We start from the raw sequence: 21,735 nt of genomic DNA, 5'->3' as shown, positions 1-21,735 counted from the left end.
CCCCGAATTCAAAGGAAAATTCGGGAATTATTTTGGCTCAGCCATGTTTTGACGTGAACCTTCAGTGAAATACTGTTATGACACCTGCAATATAACTCATTTTTTGTTATCGCCAAATCAACATTAATAAATTGAATAATACTCAATGTGTTGTGTGACTAACAAAAAATTATGAAGATATCTACTCATTTCAGAAAGTTATGAGCGATTTTTTAACACCACGGTGTACACGGTGGCCACTGATTTATGAAAATATGATCAAAGTTATACTGTATGCATTTACACGGTGTTTTGATATTCAGTGATTTTTTGGTTTTAAATTGACAAGTGATGTATGAAAATGTATAAAATGACGCAAATTAATTAATATCATGTGGACCCCAGAAATTATGTCGGCCAATAATTCAATGACCCTGCCTCTGGGGGGTGGGGTAGAGAAAACGTCATTATTTCATACAATTTATGAAAATGGTGAGAACCTTTGTCCAAAATAGCATGGTATTGTTCTAATCTAACTAACATGAGTGATACATCTCAGCTGTTTTCCGCTTTCGTATCAATATTTCTCAATTTTGGACATAAATTGAGCATTTCTTACTGTAACACAAGGGCCTAAACAACCGATTTTATTTGATATTCACACCCCGTTGAATATTTTGTTGTTTACGACGATGAATACTACATCGTATTTGATCTGCTAAAAATTTTCCGGACAGTTTAGACGGTCCGATCTACTATAAATGGCTCATTGTTTTGAGGCAGTAGAACATTTCAGAGGAAATCTGGGCTAATTTTGTATGCATCATTAAAAGCAAAATAAGCGTGCTGCTGGCTACAAAACCCCATTGTTTGTCATTTTTCGTCTAAACACACTGATTTAACACCTAAAACACAGGTAAAACAATTTTTAACATAGCAAACCCGTTTTCCTGCAGGTTGCACTACAGTATTAAATTCTACTATATATTCTTACCAAAATTGCACAACTTTACATACAGATTAAAAATTCAAAACGAACTTCTGGAAAAAATCCTCTTGACATCTTTTTAAACAACGCTTCATTTACAAGTTTCTAGCAAAATACACACGTGCATCCAGCAAGGCGTGCGACTTTGTTTACATCGAAGTTACACATGTGCTTGAAAATCAAGCCCGGGACTTTTCACCCCCCTCCAGAAACAACGCGCATCAAAAATTCAAATGACCTCGCATTATTACAAAACTGGGATAGTTAGACCTCTTACACATTGTTTTTCATCTCATACAAAAAATCAGCTCCTGTCTCGAGCGGAACCGCCCCGAATTCAAAGGAAAATTCGGGAATTATTTTGGCTCAGCCATGTTTTGACGTGAACCTTCAGTGAAATACTGTTATGACACCTGCAATATAACTCATTTTTTGTTATCGCCAAATCAACATTAATAAATTGATTAATACTCAATGTGTTGTGTGACTAACAAAAAATTATGAAGATATCTACTCATTTCAGAAAGTTATGAGCGATTTTTTAACACCACGGTGTACACGGTGGCCACTGATTTATGAAAATATGATCAAAGTTATACTGTATGCATTTACACGGTGTTTTGATATTCAGTGATTTTTTGGTTTTAAATTGACAAGTGATGTATGAAAATGTATAAAATGACGCAAATTAATTAATATCATGTGGACCCCAAAATTATGTCGGCCAATAATTCAATGACCCTGCCTCTGGGGGGTGGGGTAGAGAAAACGTCATTATTTCATACAATTTATGAAAATGGTGAGAACCTTTGTCCAAAATAGCATGGTATTGTTCTAATCTAACTAACATGAGTGATACATCTCAGCTGTTTTCCGCTTTCGTATCAATATTTCTCAATTTTGGACATAAATTGAGCATTTCTTACTGTAACACAAGGGCCTAAACAACCGATTTTATTTGATATTCACACCCCGTTGAATATTTTGTTGTTTACGACGATGAATACTACATCGTATTTGATCTGCTAAAAATTTTCCGGACAGTTTAGACGGTCCGATCTACTATAAATGGCTCATTGTTTTGAGGCAGTAGAACATTTCAGAGGAAATCTGGGCTAATTTTGTATGCATCATTAAAAGCAAAATAAGCGTGCTGCTGGCTACAAAACCCCATTGTTTGTCATTTTTCGTCTAAACACACTGATTTAACACCTAAAACACAGGTAAAACAATTTTTCACATAGCAAACCCGTTTTCCTGCAGGTTGCACTACAGTAAACTGTTTCTATTAAGAAAGAGGATTTTCTATTCGTGTCCTCTTTTTTTCAGTGCAAAATGAAAAATGAACGCAATGCAATAACAGAAATGAACATGATTTTTATTCATTTTGGTCGTTGAATACAACATAAATTGGTGAACCCACCATCTTTTTTACACAAAAGCACATTTTACAGTATCTTTAAACCTTCATATTCCACAATTACAGTCAAAATATTGGTGATTCCACCAATTTCATTCATCGATCATTTCACTTACGAATAAACTTGGTGGGTCCACCAATAATAAGATATGGGCGATTCTATTATTTTGAACAACATAAAATATCTCACTCACAGAGGACCCTGGTGGTTCCACCAATTTTATTCATCAAATATCTCACTTACGAATAAACTTGGTGGGTCCACCAATAATAAGATATGGGCGATTCTATTATTTTGAACAGCATAAAATATTTCATGCATAGAGGATCATGGTGGTTCCACCAACAATCAAGTGTGAAATTGTCTGTATACAGTTTTGTATTTCATTCAAAGAATTGGTGAACCCACCAACAAAGCAATAATAGAAAAGATGACAAAAATAAAACCCTTTCGAATGCCTAAATATCAACAATTCTGCAAACAATGTTTGGTGGTTCCACCAATAGTCAAAGAGGTTAAATTTTCTAATATATCAATAACTACTACACTGAACAAATTTTAAGAACTTGTCCAAAATGAAAAATGCTGTCACTATTTCAATACTTGGTGGATCCACCAATATAAAATTGTGCAAAATGTGAAATGAAACTAAAGTTCCAAATTGTTGGACTCACCAAGAATTTTAAAAGGTTTATAAATCGCTGTGTTAAATATAGCATTGGTTGGACAACCAACAAACAGGAAAATTTTAGTTTTTATACAAGACAAGAAATTGGTGAATCCACCAGAGAGATCACATTAACGTATTTTTCGTTTTCGCTGATGCAGACTAGTGGAATAAATTTACCTTGTTAGACTCACTAAAAACAAGCACTTTCACTTTAAATTTACATATACTTTTTGGATCTACGAAGACTTGTTGACCAAAATAGATTACAAACCTGGTGCATGCACACACACAAAAAATAAAATCCCCCAAAAGCACTTTTTTTAACTGTCAAATTCAAATATAGATTTGTCGGAGTCTGCTCTTCCTGTGAGTCAAAAGTTTTCCTTTTTAACGGGATTATCAATGGCAGAACAGAATGATATTATAAAAGATAAAAGCAAAAATTATCATCACTAACTCCTAGGAGCAACTTATATGGATTTCCACCGATGGTATGTGTTGTAAATAAACTAGTAACCGTAACTATTATCATTTCAATAATTTTGTTGATTATTCTCGTAGAAAATCACCAACACTACTCTCTGGTCAAACTTTAAAAAGTTTACAAATTATCGACATACGCATAATTTGTCTATCCTCCTCAGGCATCTAGATGGAGGTGGTGCCACAGGGATTTTATGTATAAACCAACACAGCGATCTGTAAAAGAAGTGCAAAACTGGATAATTATGAAAATGAAAAGAAATCATAAACTTTTTTTGATGTGATAAACTTTCACAAAGATGATTTTACTTGATTTTGTCAGTTCAAGTACAGAGTAAATGAAAGAAAATATTGTCACATTAAGTCCATGTTGAGGTCATGCGTTGAAGTTTAGAATAATCAATATAATGTTGATATCACGAACAAAGTTGCAAAAAGAAAACCAAGTACTCAGTTTCAGTTTAGTATCTAAATAATGACGCAATAATCAATATGTTGTCAATAAATGTTGAAAAAGTACAAGTCTCTCATGATAATAAATGATATTTCCTAATTTGTTTGCTGCCAAGATAGTTTTTCATATGTATTGTTTCATGAAGATGGCTATAGAATACATGTTTTAACTAAACAACCCCTCAATTATCCAGGGGCCGGAGAGCAATAATACCGGATTAAATGAAAAATAAAAATAAAAATTTGTGAACAAAACTCGAGCCTTGTTATTGTTTACATGTGTGTTATATTGATATATGCTTAAATCTAATGTTACTTTTTGTTGTTGATAAAATTATTTATGAGCACATTGAATGAGTTTATCTTGTTTCCACAGGTTATTTTGTCAAAGAAAATGTAATTTCTTTACTTTACAAAAATTACATTATTTGTAAGCAAATATAACACTCGAGTTTTGTTTACATAACAACGGTTTCTTTCCTCTGTATCTCGCTTGTAACGTGACTTCTAACATTCAAGTCTGGGTAAATCTTTTAAATTAGACAACAAAAATAATTTATACATACAATAAAACTTTCATCTGAACTCGGCTCTAAATCCCTTTAAAGTATTCTGTACTTACATGGGTGTAGTCTAATTGTTGAAACCATATTAAATTGTATACTTGTACTTTATAGAACATATAGGATTATGGTGAAAGAGTGATCTATGTTTGACCAAGGGCAGATAAGCAAAAAATCTCTTTTTTTTCAAAAGTTGTAAGGAAAAAACATAGTTAGAGCTTAATGTATCAGTCTAAAATCAGAAGTCATGTTGGAAATTGATTAGACTTCTTAAAAATTGAAATAAACGCAGGAGAAGCGACCAAAAAGGGCCCAAATCCTGCCGCTAATTGCAGCCATCCTTTAATGCAATTTATAGCTATGTAGACCTACAGTGATCCATAAAAAATCACAAACTGCACGAAATAATCATGGACATATACATCTTGCTGATTTATATGCATTGTAATTTAGATAATTTTTAACAATCATTTTATCAATTTGTTAAAAGAAAGATGTAAAAATAAACGAGGGTGTGCTTTATTTGATGATTCATACAGGTAATATGAAGGTAGCAAAAATTGCAGAAAAATTTACATAACCCGAAAACGCGGATTCTGGCCACACCCTGTGATAAGAAACCCTACCCTGTTGTTGTTGAATTAATAATTTTCGACTTTACAGTCTTTCTTAAAATTCTTTCAGTTTCAGTAGAGATAAATAAGAAGAGTTTCAACCATTTTACGTGTATATTAATAGTGTATGACCATATTGGCCTACTGAGTGTATCAGGTGACAAAACAAAATCATATTTGCGCGTATGTTAATTTAAATCTGTTAAAGAAAGTAGGCGCTTAAGATATACATTCGGCGGGAATCTAGGCGCACACAGAAAATGAAAATTCCATCGATCAATTTAGCACATTTTCGAATTATAACGGTAATTTGGTTTTTGTTGAATGTGAAATGGGTAGAACATGTTTGTAATGCAAAGAATGTATCAAAATATGGGTCTATAATCTGTCCCAAGTTATTGCATCCATCACTTTTTGATGATTTAAAAAAAAACAACACACATATCTGTGAAAGAAATGCTGTTGAAATCGAAAAAAGATATCTTCATTGACAAATTATCATTTTTGACTCATAAAAATTCACAGGAACGAAAACAAATTCCTTACGGAGATTTATAATGGGAAAAGTTTACATCTTTCCTCCATTCGGTAGTACTCGGGATACCTCCTACAATTTTTCTACGTTATCATCCGTGCTTGTTGATGAAATGTAAAATCCCCGTAGACTTTCTAATTTGGGATGTGTATCGGTAAAGGGGGCGTTTCAAAACAAATAATCTGGACATTATTTATTTTTGTGGATGAACGTAGTTTGGAATCAGAGGTATTTATGATTATCGAAATATATTTACATTTTCCAGTGTATTTGCCTGTGAGATAACACTACGTATCGATTTTGTACTATATAACCCATAATACAAATGACGCCAAATTGAGGCGCCAGCGGGGTTTGCTTATTTATATTTAATCGTACGATGGCTTAAAATTATATAAATATAAGTAATAAGGAACTATTCTTTGAATATTATGAAGTGATAATTTCGGTCGGGGCGTGATCAAATCTATCATAAAGCCCTTCGGGCTTTATTGGATTTGATCACGCCCCGACCAAAATTATCATCTCATAATACTCAAAGAATGATTCCTTATTCCTTATATCAAGCGAAAAGTGGTGGAAGCAAAAACTCGGGAGAGAGTATAAATATAGCAACACGATGCAATTCATGCAAAATCCTACTTATTTACTGTTGTCTTTGAATGATTTTGTCGTCTCTGGGTCTTCTTTATAAGTTATAATAGTTATAGTTGTTTACGTGCTAAAACGTTGCAATCTACGTGTCTTAATAGCTAAAGCTAATTTTTGAACTGATTTATCTTACTTTCACAAGGTTTGTGGATATGATTAGTACCCTCGATATCTCCAGACAAGTTTTTGCCTTAAAAGCCTCGTAATATCTCTAAAAACCGTCAACTGACTTCTGAAAAAAGTAAGCTTAATTCACGTGCTGATCAAGTGTCGTCATTTATACGTGTTAACAAACTACAATACTTCACTTACATGTAAGTTATATTGGCTAAGCGAAAATAGTGGTTAAAATATAATGATGTAGTTTGAATGATTCCTGTCTCCTTTAGTATTTTCCCATCATTTTCCTGATTATTTTTGTTCCAAAGTATAGTAAATGAGAAATTTTTTTTAGGCATTTTATATTTAAATTTTACTGCACTAAAACTATAGAAAAATAGCTATGTCTACTTACACTCGTGATTTACAATTGTTTTCAATGAAATCTTTTTCATTGGTCACCTCTTTGCATATGCTGATTGAATTTACACAGTCACTGAATAATTTGCACCTTCTCGTTCTTTTCTCTTTGAAAAAAGGTGGTTTTGAGACATTATTATGTCATCTATAGGTCTAGTATCTATTTCGTGCGTGTTAAAGACTTACATTAAAAACAAATTAAACCAAAAACACTGAATATTTAAAAACCATTATGACAGCAGTTACAGACACGTAGCATCGTTTTAGAAAGTGTGTGGGGGCAAACTCATCCAAAAAAATTTGACAAGCGAAAAAAAGGAACTTTCAAAATCATAAAAATCCTAATCCGTGGGAAGGGGGGGGGGTGTCCGAATATTGCATATCTATTTGTAACTTCATATAACATCAACTTCCTTTCAACTCAATTTTTTACATTCTCCAAAAAAAAGGGGGGGGGAGGCTCCATTTTAATTTTCCTCTTTATATGTAGATTTTTAAAAAAATGTTTATTGCGCAAAAAAGCAGGGGGAGGGGGGAATGCTGCCCCCTCACCCTTACCCCACCCCACGCCCGATGCTACGTGCCTTAGTTACATGTACAAGGTACTAGTATGCATATAATGCCAATTTATGCTTGAAAACAGAAAAAAGGAAAGGCCAGGTCAATGATGCTGATATATCTGTTGCATTTGTAATGTTTACATCCATAACTTTAGCAATCGTCATAACTTTGCGCATTTTTTCTGCAGCTAATTGTGAACACGGTTAAGTAACATATTCACAATAATTCCGAGTATTCATGTTGATGTATAATGTATGAATTACCATAACTAGGCCGACTTCATTTGTTGTCTTTATTTCTTTTTTTCTTTCTTCATTCATCCAACCATCGGCATCCATATAATTCTTTTCTTCTCTTTCACACACAATATCCAATATTTCGGTCATTATTCAAACAGATGAATTATTATATTTCGTGATAATTCAAAATTCCGTTGTTGTTAATCTATGGAACGCCATGGCTGCCTTATGTTAGATGATTTTATTATATGCTGTGGGTCTATTATTATATGCTGTGGTTCTATAATTATATGCTGTGGGTCTATAATTATATGCTGTGGGTCTATTTTTATATGCTGTGGGTCTATTATAATATGCTGTGGTTCTATAATTATATGCTGTGGGTCTATTATTATATGCTGTGGTTTTATAATTATATGCTGTGGTTCTATAATTATATGCTGTGGTTCTATTATTATATGCTGTGGTTCTATAATTATATGCTGTGGGTCTATTATTATATGCTGTGGGTTCAATTATATGCTGTGGGTTCATAATTATATGCTGTGGGTCTATTATTATATGCTGTGGGTTCATAATTATATGCTGTGGTTTCATTATTATATGCTGTGGTTTCATAATTATATGCTGTGGTTTCATTATTATATGCTGTGGTTTCATTATTATATGCTGTGGGTTCATAATTATATGCTGTGGTTTCATTATTATATGCTGTGGTTTCATTATTATATGCTGTGGGTTCATAATTATATGATGTGGGTTCATTATTATATGCTGTGGGTTCATAATTATATGCTGTGGGTTCATAATTATATATGCTGTCGTTTATTCGAAACTAGCTATTCGAATTCGGATTTCTCGTTTTGGAGTTTACATTTACAAGCACTTTCAGCTGACACCAAGGACAATGGTCGTGTGACCTTGACTGAGACCCATATGCTAAAAATTGCTTTTCAGAACTTTGTTGTCGCCGGGCGCATAGTGTTTCACAAACACATCTTGTTTCAATTTATCAATATTATACTTTCAGACAAAGCAGAAAATGTGTTTGTGTTTTAAATCTTTTATACAATAAAAAATGATTAAAATACTGAGTATGCAAAATTGATTTCTTGTTTTATTTACTATTATCAACTATAATAATTTAAGCTTTACTATTAATCGTTGATGTTTTAAAAGATTCTTTAAAGGGAGTGTGCTATTAAAAATCAAGTACAAGCTTGAGAATCTATACTGTCATTTGAGAGTACGTTACTGAAAGTCCAAGTAGCTCAAAAAATTCTATGTCTCGGCACCTCTCTTAGCGCAGCCGTACGTGTTTGCTCACGAATTCTATCAGGACACATTTTTATGCGTCCGAATCGTATATTGTTTTTGTCCTGTTTGTCTGTCTGTTCTCAACTTTAACCTTCGCCATAACTTTTGAACCATAGGAGAAAGAGACTTCGTATTTAGTATGCATACTTCACTAATTAGGTGCTTTTAAATGACACCTAGGATAATGAGTTTGTGACCTTAACTGTGACCTATATGCTAAAAAATTGCTTTTTTGAAATTTGTTGCCGCCGGGCGCATAGTGTTTCACAAACGCATCTGATTTTAATTTGATAATTTGTTTGCCCCCCAAATGCACCGTTACTGTATTTCTTTTATGGATCCGCCATCATAAATTTATTAAGAGAGTGAGAAAATTCTGATCTTAAATTCATGTCATTTAATGAATTATGAGTAGTTTTTCAAAGGGAAAAAAGCCAAGTTAACCAAAATAAATACAAGATGTGTTTGTGAAAAACTATGTACCCCCAAATCTTCGATGACAGTGGCATAAAATACCGCAAAATTGAATCTGTGTTGGATTTCCGGGCATTGGGCGAGGCTGAATGCACATCTCTACTTCAGTTCCTCAGACAAATAAAAGATAGTGTTTTCAACATTGCGTACATGTATAGAAAAGGTAACGCACTATAAAAATGTGTCCTGATAGAATTCGTGAGCAAACACGTACGGCTGCGCTAAGAGAGATGCCGAGACATAGAATTTTTTGAGCTACTTGGACTTTCAGTAACGTACTCTCAAATGACAGTATAGATTCTCAAGCTTGTACTTGATTTTTAATAGCACACTCCCTTTAAAGAATCTTTTAAAACATCAACGATTAATAGTAAAGCTTAAATTATTATAGTTGATAATAGTAAATAAAACAAGAAATCAATTTTGCATACTCAGTATTTTAATCATTTTTTATTGTATAAAAGATTTAAAACACAAACACATTTTCTGCTTTGTCTGAAAGTATAATATTGATAAATTGAAACAAGATGTGTTTGTGAAACACTATGCGCCCGGCGACAACAAAGTTCTGAAAAGCAATTTTTAGCATATGGGTCTCAGTCAAGGTCACACGACCATTGTCCTTGGTGTCAGCTGAAAGTGCTTGTAAATGTAAACTCCAAAACGAGAAATCCGAATTCGAATAGCTAGTTTCGAATAAACGACAGCATATATAATTATGAACCCACAGCATATAATTATGAACCCACAGCATATAATAATGAACCCACAGCATATAATTATGAACCCACAGCATATAATAATGAAACCACAGCATATAATAATGAAACCACAGCATATAATTATGAACCCACAGCATATAATAATGAAACCACAGCATATAATAATGAAACCACAGCATATAATAATGAACCCACAGCATATAATTATGAAACCACAGCATATAATAATGAAACCACAGCATATAATTATGAACCCACAGCATATAATAATAGACCCACAACATATAATAATAGACCCACAGCATATAATTATGAACCCACAGCATATAATTGAACCCACAGCATATAATAATAGATCCACAGCATATAATAATAGACCCACAGCATATAATTATAGAACCACAGCATATAATAATAGAACCACAGCATATAATTATAGAACCACAGCATATAATTATAAAACCACAGCATATAATAATAGACCCACAGCATATAATTATAGAACCACAGCATATAATTATAGACCCACAGCATATAATAATAGACCCTCAGCATATAATTATAGACCCACAGCATATAATTATAGAACCACAGCATATAATAATAGACCCACAGCATATAATAAAATCATCTAACATAAGGCAGCCATGGCGTTCCATATTAATCCGTATGTCCTAGTTTAGAATGTTGATCATTCGTACTGTAAACTGTTCTGTGCATGCCCCATTCACCCAGCCTTCCATTGGTAGATCCTATAATGTTTCAGGTATCACACCGGTAATTGTTTTCACTATATAACACTATAGAGGGGAAAAAATTCTTAAAAATCAGTTTGTATTTTTCATGACAAAATATTCGGAGGAAATGTTATTTGTTACCTATCTCATCAGCTAACACCATAAAAGGGGCAAGCGATACTGCATTTTCTCAAAATATCTAGCTCCAAACAGGTCTACCCTCAAAACCACGTGTTTTCCATTTGTATGTAAACAGACTGCACACTCCACAGGAAGCTGCTGCATGAGCCCTGAAAGAAGTAGTCCCTGTGAAAAAAAATCATCACCTAACAAAATACATGAAATATCCTACTCAGTGGTACAAAAAATTTTAAAACTGAGTAAAGGAAAATGTAAAAATGCAGTCAAGGAAAAAAATAATTCTGAAGTATATATGGAACTACAATTGACTAAGTTCATTTTGATTGGCCGATTACCGGTGTGATACCTTGAAGAGGAAGGCACAGCAGGAAGTCTTTATGCAACCGTTACCGTTATTTGTTGACTGCCGTCCATTTCAAATTCAAAATAAATAAAATACTATATCTAGGTACATTTAACTGTATTTATTTGTTGAATAGTGCTAAAATTAAGCGCAATTTTTTCAATTATGCGATCACTTTGTTCCTATTTTAAGTTTTCCTAAGTTTTTCCGACCCACTTTTTTCAACCACGTAAGTCCATAATACATCTATTCATAAAGTACATGTAACCTTAAGGGTAAATTTGTTAATCCTAATCTAAGATTAAATCGGTACAAACAATTAATTGTCATAAATTTTTATATACACTCTACTCCTAGAATAAACAGAAAATTTTATATGATCAATACTCTCTCTCTCTCTCTCTCTCTCTCTCTCTCTCTCTCTCTCTCTCTCTGTGTGTGCAAAGTATCTATGCATCTTTTTCTTTCTTCAGCTCTCTCCGATCTTGCTGACTTTGACATGAGTCAATGTGGGAATTTTACGACATCCGAGAGCAGTGAAGAATTCTCTCTCTCTCTCTCTCTCTCTCTCTCTCTCTCTCTCTCTCTCTCTCTCTCTCTCTCTCTCTCTCTCTCTCTCTCTCTCTCTCTCTCTCTCTGGGGAGGGTTAACTATTACCATGACCTACATACAGACTCTGTCTAATGTTCGGCCGCCCCGATTACGACACCGAGTGCTGATTTTGAAGCGGGGAATTTCATCGGATAAAGTTCGATTTCTTCGCTTCACAGGCGGGCCCGATTTTTAGAATAGTTTTTTTTGTTGTTAAAATACATTTCGTTACCGTCCAAATGAAAACTTGTGAAATAGAAAGAGGTGAATGCATCAAAAAGAAAAAAAACTGAGGATGGGATGTATTGTTTGATGATGAAGAGTTTGGGGAACAAAGTCATCATAGCGTACATAAGTTGCTTTGAAAGCGTATCATGTAACTGGAATGGGCTCTTTCATATTAATCGGATTGTTCATCTATTTTGAGTACAAAATATCATAACAAAGAGACATGTTTAGAAGGGAATTGTTTAACATTTTTTGTATTTATTTGAATTAATCAGTTAGCAATATTTAAGCGTTCCTTTGCTTTTTGTTGAGACATTCATATCACATTGCTGAAAAATGCCACTTAAGAAAACATAAGCACGTATATAACCAAAATATACATGTATACTTAGTATTCTTAGCACTTTCTTCAAATATCATTAAAAAAAAATTTAAGGTGGATTTAGGTCATATAATATATTCTAAATTGTAAACACACAAGATAAGGTCGCTATGATATAGAGGATATTTTGAATCGTGATAAGGAGACAGAAAACGCGGTTCCGCTTGTCCTGCACAAGGTCAGCAACGTTTATCCTCCCGCTGGTGTGAAGACCCGGCGAATTCAACAGAATGTAGCCTCCCGCTGTGCTGACCAAGAAAGTGATCTTACAAGTGTTTGTAATTATTTGATCAAAGACCTCCCTCTTTGCTGAGCTTCTAGCACGGAATTATTTTGAAATTCTCAGATATTGCTGAATTTTACGTAATTTATACGTTGCAATGATTGATGTTCTAATGAAACATGCTCCTGGAAAGTAACTTATAACTCAATGAATATAAATATATATCTTTTTAGTTGAATACATGTAATTGTCAACAATTAGAAGCAATTATTAAAAAGTCTTTACGGAAAAAAGTATGTACCTTACAAAAATACGATTGTGATGAACAGAATGAGCACCCACAGGAATGTTAATGAAGCTTATATATCTTATAGATAAGAAACTTTCGAGAGGCGGGTATGACGCATCTTACATGAAGGTCCATGTGCTGCTGAATATTTGTGTATTCTTAGGACAATTTCTCATACATATGTACATGAATGATGTACTTGTTTCCTTTTTATTTATTCTCTGTCGCATCAAATCCAACAGTTTCTTCACGCTGCGATAAGTAAAATATCAAATTTGAGAATAAATCATTGGATAAATTTTTATTCATTTAATGAAATTGATGTTTATTTAAGATATGTATTAAACGGATACATAATCTCCGTTTCCCGCGCAAAAAAAAGAATTGTCTCTGATGCTTTTAAAGCTGCTTGGTCCGATTTTATATCAAATTTTGTGCACGTTTTTAAACGATAATTATGCTAAGTATATGTATAATAATAGACATTGCAGTAGTTTTCCAAGTCAATTAAGCCAAATTTCAAGGAAAAAAAAAACTGTACAAAATTTGTTAACAAAACAAACGACATAAAAGGGTATCGGGTTATTTTGCCTCATGCTAAAATTCACCCCTGACGTCAAGACGGGTATGGTTGTATTCCGGCTTTGACATCGCTGTAAATAAAGGTCATGATAATGTTCAGGGAAATTACAAATAAACCTGTGTACGTTTTGTTTGCTAATAATTCTAAGGTTTGCTTTGTTTACAATCGATGCATAGCATGTGGGTTGTATAACTCCAATCATTTGGGGGACGAAACCAAGCGGTTCCCTTTTCTAAACATCCCATGATGCATTTTGGTTTGTTTTTTCGTTTGCCCAAAGAGAAATTATTTTTATTTACTTTGAATATTTGTAACTTTGAAAGGAGACCTATCCTGCTGGTGTAAGTAGGAGAAAGTCCATAACTTTATAAGACAAACGGCTTGTATGAAAAAAAATATTTGATACTGTAATAACAAAAAATCGGACCAAGCAGCTTTAAAAGTGTAGTCTGCCTCCGAAAGATAGTCTTATAGGTTGATATAGAGTGGTGTTATAGTGGTATGTCCCCTTCCCCCTCCCAATTCATCCGAGCTTGCAGTACATGTGTACATGAACAGTATGTAGTATTGAATTAGATCCCCCCCCTCCTCGAGAATATAGGAATATACCAGGATGATATACAACGCATTTTCCTACCGTTGCCACCCCAAATGTTTAGTTCTATATGCGTACACATTTATCACATACATGTACATGTGTATTTCCCTTTTTAAAACAAAAAAAATCCTGCATTCGACCCTGAATATTGAGAGAGAGAGAGAGAGAGAGGGAGAGAGAGTTCGAGAGAGAGTTCACATAATTTTGTTAATTTCTCTGCTAGTTAACTACTGTATGACGTGCTGATCATTTATCTATACTTATTAAGACATTTTGCCAATAGCCCAAAAAATACCAACACCAGTGGCTGATTTAAACTGAGGCGAAATGTATGGGGACCGCTCTTTCGAAAAATTTGTTAAATGAATAGATTTAATTTGATAATTGGAAAATTCATTACTTACAAGTAATGTGGTATGTGATACATTCACGTTGTGTGGTATTTTTTTTATCGAAATAAACAATAAAATCAAGTATATTTTTTAGATAGTTTCTTTCCCATTTCGTATATGTTACACGATAGCACAGTGGTTTCGTGGCTAAACCTGTAGGTCATGAGTTCGAATCCCGTTGAGAACAATAAATTTTTTAACTTTCCAAAATTTTCTAAAACGTATTTTTTATTTGAATACAGTGAAAGAAAATTCTAAGCAGGTGAAAATATTGCAAGGAAATATCCATCATATGACAAAAAAAAATTCTCTCAATTTGTTAATAGCTGTCTTTTTAAAAAATATTTTACAAAAACACGAAAAAACATTAAAAAATTCTTTAAAAATACCTATAGTATCCCTATCATCATTTTAATATTTGATAAGTATATGTTTTGTGGTCTTCTGTTGAAAATTGGAATAAACTGTGGGTGTATAGAGACACCTTAAAATTTAGAAAACGGATTTTGTACTCAATGTATGTAACACAAGTCATGCGTGGATTTGGGAGAATGAATTTATTCTGAATAAAATCACATAGTAAAGTTACTGAAACTAGCGCTCGGAACCCCCATCCAAATTTTGCCGACATGCAAATATAGATAAGATAAAAAAAAAATATCCTTTTTACGGATCCTGAAACGTTCTACTTTTTATTTTTTCGAGCGCTCACCGTGCGCTCATAGTGCGCTCACTGTGGGTTCACTTGCGCTCTCCGCTCCGCTCCGTTTGCGCTCATCGTTCATAAAGCTCTTACCGTGCGCTCATTGTGCGTTCACCGTTCGTTCAGCGTTCACAGCCAGAACTCCAAAATGAAAGAATCGGTCTTTGCGGGACACAGCAAAATGAGAAAAGAACCCATGCGTAAAGGTGGAAGAAAACTTACATGTATATTACTCACAAAACATCACTTTAAATAAAAGTTTAATCCGCAGAATCTAAAATACACATTCTTAAGCAGGTCCGTCTTTGGTTGTTTTTGTATGACTTCATACAGCGATAAATTACCACAATTAGACAGTTAGTACATTACTGGATTAGTCGTTGATAAAATCATTATAGTCTTAAATTTGGTTTAATTTAAATGTTATTCCTAAGTATGAATGGTATGGTATAAGATGGAATAGAATAAATGTTATTTGCAGATTATTGGATAGGATAGCCATGTTTTGTCAATATTTACGATAGCAGCACTGTACATTTAGTCAATCAGCTGTTTATCAGTTTAACTGTTTTTGGGGGGTGTCGAATCAATGATTTTTCCTAAATTTACATATAAAAAATAAAATTTTTGGACAAAGAATAGAATTGAAAATTAGGAAATGAACAGTAAAATCCACGGATTAGGATGTTCATGATTATGGAAAGGTGTCTTATTCTTTTTTCCTTCCGTTTTTTGTTCTTTGGGGGGTGGGGGTGGGGGGGCATGTCAAGATTTTTTGGACCCTCTCCCCCCCCCCCCCCCCCCTACTTTCAAAAACGATGCTACGTTTCTGTTGGTTCTCTTCTCTATTTTAAACTGCTGAGAATCATATCCTCAGTACTCTTTGCTGGTGTGGAAAACATTAACCTGTTTAATAGGTTCTATTTGTGGATACTGTCCTTTACAAAAAAAAAAAGGTCGATGGAAATCAATTAAAATGAAAGATTTTCATTATCAGGATCACGATTGTTTCTCGAAACTTCTTTACAATTGCTTTTAAATCTGGCATACATGTCAAAAGGATTTAGTTTTACATAAAGCACAGGATCCATTATTTCTGCCAAAATGTCCCTTTTGTCCATAAAAAAAAGTTGCGTGCGCTGTAATGCATCTACATTTAGCGACCTAAAGCACACCGGTGCTGAAAACTGCCACTGTGATTGAGTTGGAACTGTATGTAAGTCTATGTTTAAGCTGCGGGTCCTGATGCATGTAAGTTGAAGTTAAGGGAAACTCGATTGACCGGAATGGGCGTGAATCGTATACCCGGTACACATATCTGCACCAATAATCCGTTCCGGAATTTTTTTAACATTTGCTAGTAATGCCCAGAGCATGCAGAAAGAATTTATTTGGACGATTATCGACATAAAATTACATGCAGCACCACCAATTAGGACCACTGTACAACTCGATCGATCCGGCTGTACCCGATTGACACGCGATAGGATTGTGGTCCTCTTAATGTTAATTCACCAAGTGATTAGCGCTTCATCATTTATCATAGATCTGAGATACATTTTGATATCAGGACGACTGTCCGATTCCGGCTGATGTACATAAGAGTTTCAACATTTTTTTAAACAAACAACTACATGTATATGTACATGTAACATGTGAAAAATGACAAATTGATAATAAATGTAGAACAGACTATGGAAGCTACGTAAATCCCATTGTAAAATATACATGTAGCAAATAAACCCCCTTTGAACCACATGCAATATAAAGACGACAAGTGAGGAAATCCAATTTTTGTTCACTAGCATAATTGGTATATTTTCCGTTCGTTAAAATAGTTTCCTGAGCATACATAGATCGTTGAACTTCTTCATATAGAAACGAAGTTGAGCCCCCCCCCCTCTCTCTCTCTCAAATATAATTAAACATGATAAATTAAGTTACTAATAGGTAAGTAATAACACACAAAAAATATCTTGGGATATTTCATCTTCATGACCTCATGTAAATGGGTAAATTACAAACCCTTGTTTCATTTATTCACACCTAAGCCGATACCCCATCCCTTGCACCCGCGCTAATTAAGGTGTTACACGTACGTGTGGATACACCAGTGTATATACATGTATATGTGTTTTACTATGATGAAAATATTGTTTGTTGTGATCCCAGGTACAATAAATTGTAATTGAATGAAAAGAATTTAGCGAACGCGATTAACTTCATGTAATTTCTTTTTAACTGACCTTGAAAAAAAGTTATTCAGATTTAGCAAATCAATTTAACCCTAACCCTAATCCTGACTCTGGGGAAGTTTGCCTCAGTCTGGACGGACCGGGAACACAAAGACAGTGCTGTTTTGGGCCCGGCTCCGGGTGCGGTACCCCCCTCCGAAGCGAACACAGAACGTACCCGTTGACGCCCGACTCCGCATGGGCTCTGTGGTGATGCTCGTCTTGTCCGAGCCGGCGCTACGGATACGACGGAGGAAGAAGGGCCTGTCCGCAGAGGCTTTGCGGTTATGGTACGGCAAGTCTGCTCCGGTTCTCGAAGCGATGACTTACTCGCAGCACGGATCCACAGACCCATCGGACGAAATGACAATACCCGGCGCTCGGTGGGAAGATACATGAACATGAATCAAGCAGGGGCCTTCCACGTGAAGTGGATAAATCGCATTTTACCCGTTGAAATTCTGGTTTTACCTCAATATCTGCACTCGATGTCAAAATTCGGAGCCCGTCTGTGAAGTGGAGAAATCGCACTTTCCCTGATGAAATTCTCCACAACATAATCGGCACTCGTCAAAATCAGGGGGACCAAGCAGATGACAGAAGCGATTTCCATGTGTCTGCATGGTCGGTCAGGATTACGGTTAACCATCACAGAGAGAGAGAGAGAGAGAGAGAGAGAGAGAGAGAGAGAGAGAGAGAGAGAGAGAGAGAGAGAGAATTCAAATGAGGCATCTACATGTCGTAAGATGGTCACATAGACATATCAAAATCTGTAAGTTTTGGGAGAGATAAAGAATGAAAAAAGAAAGAGGCAGATATTTGTCGAGTAAGTACAGCTTTATAATTCAGAAAGGGTGGCCAATAAGGAGCGTCTTCAAAATCAAGTATCTTGATATCCTTTTGATACGGAAATTGTTTCTGTTTTGAATCATTCATCAAATTTAGGTGATTGCAATAATTATTGCTGTTCAATTAAGAAATAAACAAAATTGTTACAATGTAGAAAATGGTTTAAGCTCACGCGATAACCACTGAGACTTCAAATAGATATTTCCTACCCTACGTTTTTGCTATTTTGTAGCTTGATTTAAGGTTTCTCCACCCTTGGTGTTTTTATGGTTAAATCCGTGAAATATTTGTTTAAATTTGAAGATTAATATGTAAACATTCAAATTGAACTTAAATATTGGTATGTTGCAAATATATATTTTGTTCATGCTGTGGGAGCTAACACAAGTACACTATCAGGGCAATTATAGCGACGACCGCTCTCCAATCAAACATCACATTTCTTTTTACTGATTTATATATAATAAAGCAATTTTTTATAGAAATTAATTGCAATCCTTTATTTTATGTATTTTAACATTTAAAGGCCATTTAAACTTGCCAGTATGAAAGCCATCACATTTAGAGAGAATTTTGATACAATTTTTCAACCATGAATAAGTACAGTTTAGCAACATAAAACGTCTATAACTTTTGAAATAATGGTGCAAACTCACTGAAAATTGTTACATTTGTAACTCATTATATATCCTATCGAAACCTGCAAAGAAATATTTACCTTGCCAGGTGAAAAATCATGAATGAATTGTAGTCTCTGTCAACTTTTCCTATTTACGGTTTTATCAGTTTTTCATTGAGTTCAGCGATTTCAACTCAAAGTACCCTCTATAAAGTGTTAAACAGTAGTGTCATTTCACTTTTTATAGCTTTAAATGTGTAAAACACAAGTTAAATTAAGAAATATTGGCAAAATCATACATCACATAACGCTAATATTATAACTGATAACGGTAAAATATTCCGGAATGCTCCCAATGACGTCATGCGACAGTCGAACAACCTTAAGGGAAATAAAATACATTTGCAAATATTTATACTTACATATAATTAATGATTTTACATCGTTCATACGTTCATATAACCTTAAATCAATTGTGTGTATGTAAAATAAATGAGAGGGAGATGTGTGAATATTTCCGGAATCAATATAAATGTTTTCTTTAATAAAATCACGGACTGTGTTGACTCTATGAACAAATGACAGACTTCCAACCGTAAACCATGTTTAATTCGTAAAACCTCTGTCTATTCCATGTCATCGTCGGTACCATCTGACATAGGTATGCCGACAGACCTTCCATATATAGAAGAAGAATATTTTAATCGTTGTTCCTCTAAATCACCGCAATGATCGATGATACTGCACATACTTTTTCTTATTTATTGTTTTGAGAGAGAGAGAGAGAGAGAGAGAGAGAGAGAGAGAGAGAGAGAGAGAGATTACACCATTACAATTATAAACGTATTTAGTCATATTATTTACGGAAGCTTTTAATATGATACATATTCCCAAATTACATGGGGAAAATCAGATTAATCGTTTTATTTCTTAACAACATCAGAGAAAACATTTTCCTTGAACATGTTCCCCACATGCATATTTACGATGTCTCGTTTACAAACATGCCTGCATCAATTATTGTATAACGTCACTCTGTCTATCGATTGAGGTTTTTTTTCCACTTGATGTCATTTTACTCGTATTAGGACTTTCTTTGTTGCTTGGCTATTTGATAACAGAATTCATTTCTTAGCTATTATGTTGATTTTTATATCGCCTTAAAGTTTAAAGATCATTACAAAAGTTGTTATCTTTGCGTCGCCTCAAACGCTGACGTCGCCATTTTACTACGAAATGAAACAATTTTTTATTGGTTAAAAAAATGAGCCTGAACAAATTTTATCCCTTTTTAAGTTTCTCTAAATCATTTAATATGAAAAGTACTTTTCGTCACGATGTTCATTTCTTTATGCTGATTTTAACTTTTCATTTTTTTTTATTTTCATAATCAAGTGAGTCTACGCAATTTTTGGACATTCCTCGTATAACGTTGTGAGTTAGTTTTTGATATGAAAGAATTACTATGTGAACAACCCTATTACCCTTGCAAAGTTTTACAAACCCGTGAGTCAAATTTCTTATGGCTGTATGCTTACAAATTACAAACAGTGTCTATATGACTGTTCGGTTGCCTACATGTACATGTATCTGTCTGTCTGTCCCCCTTCTCTCTTTCTCTCTCTCTCTCTCTCTCTCTCTGACTTAAAAGTGTGTGACATTAAAGTAACATATCTTCTGTTTACATAAACACTGAATAAAATGAGAGAGAGAGAGAGAGAGAGAGAGAGAGCGACTTGGATAGATCGTAGAGTATGTTACATATCGAAAGAAAACATGTCTGTTGTTCATTGGGAAATAAATCTAGACTGAGTGAGTGGTCTAAGGTGCGGCCTAATTAGTGTAGAACTGTTGCCGTGGAGCCATGCTGTGTCGATTTTGTATTAGCATAAACAGGTCGGTCTGCGCTATAGAATTGTTTCAGATGTTTACAAGCTTTGCATTTCGATGATACAAACAAAGTATTCGATTACTGCTTGTTAGTCATGGATGAAGAGGGAAAAAAATCAAAGGTACGTTTTTAAATTGTTGAAGTCAAAATATAAAGAGAAAATAGACTACTTTGAGTACAAATTGTACGTTACGTATATTTTCCTTTCTTCCAACTGATAAAAACATAATCTAAAGAATTCCCTACATTTATTCTAACGATGTGGACGCTGAGAAAATGGGTCAAGGTACAGACTATTGTGAAGATTACTCTCGATGTTTCTCTTTTGAATAGCGGGTCATGTCGAGAACAACTTAATTGCCTATCATGCCAATTGGCAAATAACTCGACATTTCAATTTTGAATTTCTATTTCATATCACTCTGCGATTTGTCAAATACGTCTGCATTGACCATGTTAAGAGATGGATCAACATCACTTGCCAAATTATTCTAATGTTCCTTCTTTTCCGTTTAGAAGACTCTTAAAAAGCCTCCTCCGTTATGTGCCGTGATTTTCTCGAAAACCTCGTAAAAGGCTACACGCTCGGACTCGGAAGTTGCTGTGATCATCAACCTACTTTTGAATCAGATGTCAAAATACTAATATTCAAGCGCCTGTTAATGAATCTACTGGCTGAAAAGATCCATTCACAAGCATTACCCGAAGGTAGGTTGTCATACACTAAACGTTTATAAAATATA

At 34.3% G+C, this 21,735-nt stretch overlaps 1 long non-coding RNA gene across 1 annotated transcript; it reads right to left on the bottom strand.

Annotated features, from left to right (window-relative positions):
- Positions 1 to 2,329: 2,329 nt before the first annotated feature.
- On the bottom strand, positions 2,330 to 7,876 carry LOC117686058 (uncharacterized). Its single transcript, XR_010709251.1, has 2 exons — positions 7,701 to 7,876; positions 2,330 to 3,757 (listed from the first exon to the last, which is right to left on the bottom strand). It is a non-coding gene; the product is annotated as an uncharacterized lncRNA (long non-coding RNA).
- Between the last annotated feature and the right edge of the window lie 13,859 nt (positions 7,877 to 21,735).

This window comes from Magallana gigas, chromosome 9 (genome assembly GCF_963853765.1).
Source record: "Magallana gigas chromosome 9, xbMagGiga1.1, whole genome shotgun sequence".
NCBI classification, from domain to species: Eukaryota; Metazoa; Mollusca; class Bivalvia; order Ostreida; family Ostreidae; genus Magallana; species Magallana gigas.
The sequence above is the reverse complement of the archived record's forward strand: the minus strand, read 5'-3'. Positions and strand labels throughout refer to the sequence as shown.